The sequence below is a fragment of the Arachis hypogaea genome, chromosome 3 (assembly GCF_003086295.3).
Source record: "Arachis hypogaea cultivar Tifrunner chromosome 3, arahy.Tifrunner.gnm2.J5K5, whole genome shotgun sequence".
Taxonomy (NCBI): domain Eukaryota; kingdom Viridiplantae; phylum Streptophyta; class Magnoliopsida; order Fabales; family Fabaceae; genus Arachis; species Arachis hypogaea.
The window spans coordinates 59281395-59288190 of NC_092038.1; the positions used below are offsets into that span (position 1 = coordinate 59281395).

The following is a 6796-nucleotide window of genomic DNA, read 5'->3' on the forward strand; positions in this document are numbered from 1 at the left end:
AGGCTTGATATTGCTGAGCCTATTTCTTCCACCATTATTAAAGCCTTGTTGAGGCTTTTGTTGATCCTTACATGAGAAATTTGGATGATTTCTCCATGAAGAAATATAGGTGTTTCCATAAGGTCCACCCATGTAATTTACCTCTGCCATTGCAAGGTTCTCAGGATCATAAGCTTTTTCTTCAGAAGGTGCCTCTTTAGTACTGTTGGATGCATTTTGCCATCCATTCAGACTTTGAGAAATCATGTTGACTTGCTGAGTCAACATTTTGTTCTGAGCCAATATGGCATTCAGAGCATCAATTTCAAGAACTCCCTTCCTCTGAGATGTCTCATTATTCAAGGAATTCCTCTCAGAAGTGTACATGAATTGGTTATTTGCAACCATTTCAATAAGTTCTTGAGCCTTTGCAGGCGTTTTCTTTAGGTGAATGGATCTACCTGCAGAATGGTCCAATGACATCTTAGAGAACTCAGATAGATTATAATAGAATATATCTATCATGATCCATTCTGAAAACATGTCAGAAGGATATCTTTTGGTCATCTGCTTGTATCTTTCCCAAGCTTCAAAGAGGGATTCACCATCTTTTTGTTTGAAAGTCTGAACATCCACTCTAAGCTTGCTCAGCTTTTGAGGAGGAAAGAACTTAGCCAAGAAGGCCGTGACCAGCTTATCCTAGGAGTCCAGGATATCTTTAGGTTGAGAGTCCAACCATGCTCTAGCTCTGTCTCTTATAGCAAAAGGGAAAAGCATGAGCCTGTAGACTTCAGGATCTATTCCATTAGTCTTGACAGTCTCACAGATATGCAAGAACTCAGTTAAGAACTGGTAGGGATCTTTTGATGGAAGTCCATAAAACTTGCAGTTTTGTTGCATTAGAGCAACTAAGTGAGGTTTCATCTTAAAATTGTTTACTCCAATGTCTGGAATTGAGATGCTTCTTCCATCAAATTTGGACGTGGGTTTAGTATAATCACCAAGCATCCTCCTTGCATCATTGTTGTTAGGTTCGACTACCATCTCCTTTTCTTGTTCGAAAATTTCAGCAAGGTTGTCTCTGGATTGTTGTAATTTAGCTTCTCTTAATTTCCTCTTCAGAATCCTTTCAGGTTCAGGATCAGCTTCAACAAGAATGCCTTTTTTCTTGTTCCTGCTCATATGAGAAAGAAGAGAACAGAAAAGGAAGAGGAATCCTCTATGTCACAGTAAAGAGGTTCCTTATTATTAGTAGAAGAAGAAAGGGAATAAGAGTGAAGAAGAATGGAGAATCCAAACACAAGTGTGAGGATAGAGGCAGTGATTTGAGATGAAGAGAAGTGTTAGTGAATAAATAAATAAATAGAAGAAGAAGAGAGGGAAGGAATTTCAAAAATAAATTTTGAAAAAGTAGTTAGTGATTTTCGAAAAATAAAGGTGAGATAGAATTAAAATTAAAATTTAAAACAATTAATTAATTAAAAAAAAGAATTTTTGAAAAAGAGGGAGGTATTTTCGAAAATTAGAGAGAGAAAAGTTGTTAGGTGGTTTTGAAAAAGATAAGAAACAAACAAAAAGTCAAATAGTTAGTTGAAAAAGATTTGAAAATCAAATTCGAAAAGATAAGAAGATAAGAAGATAAGAAGATAAGAAGTTAGAAAAGATATTTTAAAATCAAAATTTTTGAAAAAAAGATAAAATTTTGAAAAAAGATATGATATAAAAGATAAAATAAAAAGATATGATTAAAAAGATATGGTTAGAAAAGATTTAATTTTTAAAATTAAAATTAATTACTTAAATAACAAGAAACTAAAAGATAAGATTCTAGAATTTTAAAGATTGAACATTTCTTAACAAGAAAGTAACAAACTTCAAATTTTTGAATCAATCATATTAATTGTTAGCATAATTTTCGAAAATAAAGATAAAATTAAGAAAAAGATTTTTGAAAAAGATTTTAAAGGATTTTCATAAATTAATAAGAAAAATGAAAAAGATTTAATTTTTGAAAAAGTTTTGAAAAGATAAGATTTTTAAAATTTGAAAATTTGACTTGACTTACAAGAAACAACTAATTTTAAAAATTTTTTACTATGTCAACTCAAATTTTCGAGATTTTGAGAGAAAAAAGGAAAAGATATTTTTTTGATTTTTGAATTTTTAATTATGAGAGAGAAAAACATAATTATGACCCAAAACATGAAAATTTTGGATCAAAACATATGATGCATGCAAGAACACTATGAATGTCAAGATGAACACAAAGAACATTTTGAAGATCATGATGAACATCAAGAACATATTTTTGAAAAATTTTTGATGCAAAGAAAACATGCAAGACACCAAACTTAGAAATCTTTAATGCATGGACACTATGAATGCAAAAATGCATATGAAAAATAATAAAAGACACAAAACAAGAAAACATCAAGATCAAACAAGAAGACTTACCAAGAACAACTTGAAGATCATGAAGAACACCATGAATGCATGAATTTTCGAAAAATAATGCATACATTTTTAAAAACATGCAATTGGCACCAAACTTAAAAATTGACTCATGACTTAAACAAGAAACACAAAATATTTTTGGTTTTTATGATTTTATAATTTTTTTTGGATTTTCTTTTAATTTTTTTTTGAAAAAACATATAGAAAAAAAGAAAATAAGAAATCCAAAATTTTTAAGAAGAATTCCAGGAATCTTTCAATATTAGCCTAAAGCTCCAATCCAAGGGTTGGGCATGGCTTAATAGCCATCCAGCTTTAGAAGATATAAATCAGGCATGTAACAACTGATATTCCAATTAACTTGCCTCTATGCTGATGGTTTTGAAGCCTCAATCCAATTGAGTTAGACATGGCTTTACAGCCAGCCAAGCTTCAACATACTTTATGAAACACTAGAATTCATTCTTAAAAATTTTGAATAATTTTTCGAAAACAAATAAAAAAATTTTGAAAAATATTTTTGAAAACTTTTTGAAAAGAAAAATGAAAAGAAAATTACCTAATCTGAGCAACAAGACAAACTGTCAGTTGTCCATTCTCGAACAATCCCCGGCAACGCTACCAAAAACTTGGTGGACGAAATTGTGATTCATACTTAAATTGTTGTTCGAAATTGATTGTCCCAGGTAATGGCCCCAAAAACTTGCTGCTCAATACCATGGTCTAAACATAATTTCACAATTTCGCTCAACTAACCAGCAAGTGCACTGGGTCGTCCAAGTAATACCTTACGTGAGTAAGGGTCGATCCCACGGAGATTGTTGGTATGAAGCAAGCTATAGTCATCTTGTAAATCTCAATTAGGCGGATAGTAAATGTTATGGAGTTTTTGAATAATAAATAAAATAGAAAATAAAGATAGAGTTACTCATGTAATTCAATGGTGGGAATTTCAGATAAGTGTGTGGAGGTGCTTGTCCCTATTGGATCTCTGCTTTCCTACTGTCTTCATTCAATCCTTCTTATTCCTTTCCATGGCAAGCTGTATGTAGGGCATCCACGTTGTCAATGGCTACATCCCATCCTCTCAGTGCAAAAGGTCCAAATGCTCCGTCACGGCACGGCTAATCATCTGCCGGTTCTCGATCATGTTGGAATAGAATCCCTTGATTCTTTTGTATTTGTCATCAAGCCCAACAATCGTGAGTTTGAAGCTCGTCACAGTCATTCAATCCCTGAATCCTACTCGGACTACCACAGACAAGGTTTAGACTTTCCGGATTCTCATGAATACCGCCATCAATCTAGCTTATACCACGAAGATTTTGATTAAGGAATCCAAGAGATATGCGCCCGGTCTAAGGTAGAACGGAAGTGGTTGTCAGTCACACGTTCATAGGTGAGAATGATGATGAGTGTCATAGATCATCACATTTATCATGTTGAAGTGCAACGAATATCTTAGAATAAGAACAAGCGGAATTGAATAGAAAATAGTAGTAATTGCATTGAAACTCGAGGTACAGCAGAGCTCCACACCCTTAATCTATAGTGTGTAGAAACTCCACCGTTGAAAATAATAAGTTATAGAGGTCCAGGCATGGCCGAATGGCCAGCCCCCATGAATGATCAATAGTCTCCTAAGATGAATAATGAAATAAAACTGAGAAAAAAGATATCTAATACAATAGTAAAATATCCTATTTATACTAGACTAGCTACTAGGGTTTATAGAAATAAGTAATTGATGCAGAAATCCACTTTCGGGGCCCACTTGGTGTGTGCTTGGGCTGAGCTTGAGCTTTACACGAGATGAGGCTTCTATTGGAGTTGAACGCCAAGTTGTAACGTGTTTTTGGCGTTCAACTCTGGTTCGTGACGTGTTTCTGGCGTTTGACTCCAGAATGCAGCAGGGAACTGGTGTTGAGCGCCAGTTTATGTCGTCTAATCTCGAATAAAGTATGGACTATTATATATTTCTGGAAAGCTCGGGATGTCTAATTTTCAACTCCATTGAGAGCGCGCCATTTGGAGTTCTGTAGCTCCAGAAAATCCATTTCGAGTGCAGGTAGGTCAGAATCCAACAACATCAGCAGTCCTTTGTCAGCCTTTTATCAGAGTTTTGCTCAGGTCCCTCAATTTCAGCCAGAAATTACCTGAAATCACAGAAAAACACACAAACTCATAAAGTCCAGAAATGTGAATTTAGCACAAAAACTAATGAAAACATCCCTAAAAGTAGCTAGATCCTATTAAAAACTACCTAAAAACAATGCCAAAAAGCGTATAAATTATCCGCTCATCACTCCCACCTAGCACTTTCATTTATTGTCCTTAAGTTGGACTTATGGGGAGCTCTCCATCAAGGTGGCTTGTGCTTGAATCCATCCTTGAACATCCACCAATGCTTGGACTTCCATTGTGCTTCATCATTCAAAGTTACTATCTCCAAGCTTTGATAGAGTTCTTCACAAACCATGGGCTCCCAAAGTCGATCCTTCTTTTGTAATCCGGGATCCCACACTTTGTTTTCACAACCGTCTTTGAGTTGATCACAGTAAGTTCCTCCGGGTGGCAAGCAAAATGAGTTCTCACCAAGGCACCAAACTATCCTCCTAGACCCATCCACTAGAGCACTAGTCCAACCTTTGCTCCTTGAAGCTTCAACCATAATGAGCCTAGACTTACAACGCCAACCACTAAACATCCTCCTTTTACGCTCAACACCACAAAGTGCCCTAAGTTGGCCATCCGTCTCAAGCAAACCAAATTCAAATGGGATAATAAAGCTAAGAGTTAGAAGTTTTATCCACTCGAATGAAGGATTTGATGGCAACCTAGGTGGAAGAGTTCCCAATGATCTTGACAAGGCACGCTCTACTCCCGTCCATCCTCTCCTAGAGGCTTCCACCATTTGGTAAGGTTCTTCAAGCTTTACCTCTTGCCAAGCTTCCTCAAGTTCAAGTTCTTCTTCACCAATCTCCTCTAGCTCTTCCTCATCACTCAAATCATAATAGGAGGTTGAGTAAAATCGACATCATCATCAATTCCATGTATAGTGGAGAAGGATTCCACAAACTCAAAAGGATCATATGTTGATTCAGAATCATCATAAATAGGAGGGCATATTGATTGGAACACTTCTTTCAATTCTTCAATCACCTTGTGCCTTGGAGGTTGTGCACTATTCTCCACAACATCAACTTCAAACTCCATGGAAGAAGGCTCTTCAATTTGTGATTCCTCTATGTACTCAACATATCCTAAGGTGCCAACTACTACTTCCTTTGGTTCAATCATCTCTACCTTCTCCTCTTGTTGCACTTCTTGCTTTAACTCTTCTTCTCCACCTTGAAGCTCCAATTTCACTCCCTTACTAAGCTTTTTGGTTGCTTCTCCACATTCAACAATGGGAGTGCCTTGATTGTGGAAGCTTAGGCAAGATGAGACTATGTTGCTAATGGCTTCTACCATTATAGTCATCTTAGCTGCTAGCTCCTTAAACTTCTTTTCATCCTCCTCTTGAGGAATTAGATAACTCAAGAGTCACTAATCACTCTACCAAAGCCAAGAGGAACAAAATCTATACTAAAATCCAACCAAGCATTTCATCAAACACTTGAATACATAAAAGGATAGCATAGTAAAATTGCAAGAAAAGTAAATCTACACTACTCAATTGCAAGGAATTAAACAACAACAAATCAAATGAACACAATTATTATGAATTACCTCTAATTGAATTGAAAGAGAATAGGAGGAACAAAAGTAGATCTACAACAAAGTATAAGAGCAACATAAATGAAATTACAACAAAAGAATAGAGGAAGATGAATGTAACAACAAAGAATTGAAAGGTAGGAGTAGAAGAAAGCAAAGATTAAAACCTAGATCTAAGAACTAATCCTAATCCTAATCTTAGAGAGAAGTGAGAGCTTCTCTCTCTAGAAACTAACTCTAACTACTTCTAAAACTAAATTATGACTAATGATTAAAGTATGTTGATTCCCCTTCAATCCTTGGCTTAAATAGCATCAGAAATGAGTTGGATTGGGCCCACAAGGCTTCTAAAATCGCTGGCCATGAGTTGCATTAAGTGGATCATGTGCCACCATCGGTGCGTCCGCGTACTGTGCGCGTGCGCGCCCCTATGCGCGATGCAACTATGGCAAATCTTATATTGTTTCGAAGCCCTGGATGTTAGCTTTCCAACCCAACTGGAACCGCATCATTTGGACCTCTGTAGCTCAAGTTATGGTCAATTAAGTGCGAAGAGGTCAGGCTTGATAGCTTTTTGGTTCCATCATTTCTTCATGAGTTCTCCAACTTTACATGCTTTTTCTTCATTCCCTTAATCCAATCT

General features: G+C 35.9%; 1 non-coding gene across 1 annotated transcript; it reads left to right on the forward strand.

The window, feature by feature from the left end:
• The first annotated feature begins 520 nt into the window (after window positions 1-520).
• Window positions 521-624, forward strand: LOC112793105 (small nucleolar RNA R71). The gene has a single exon (XR_003197815.1). It is a non-coding gene; the product is annotated as a small nucleolar RNA R71 (small nucleolar RNA).
• The last annotated feature ends 6172 nt before the right edge of the window (window positions 625-6796 follow it).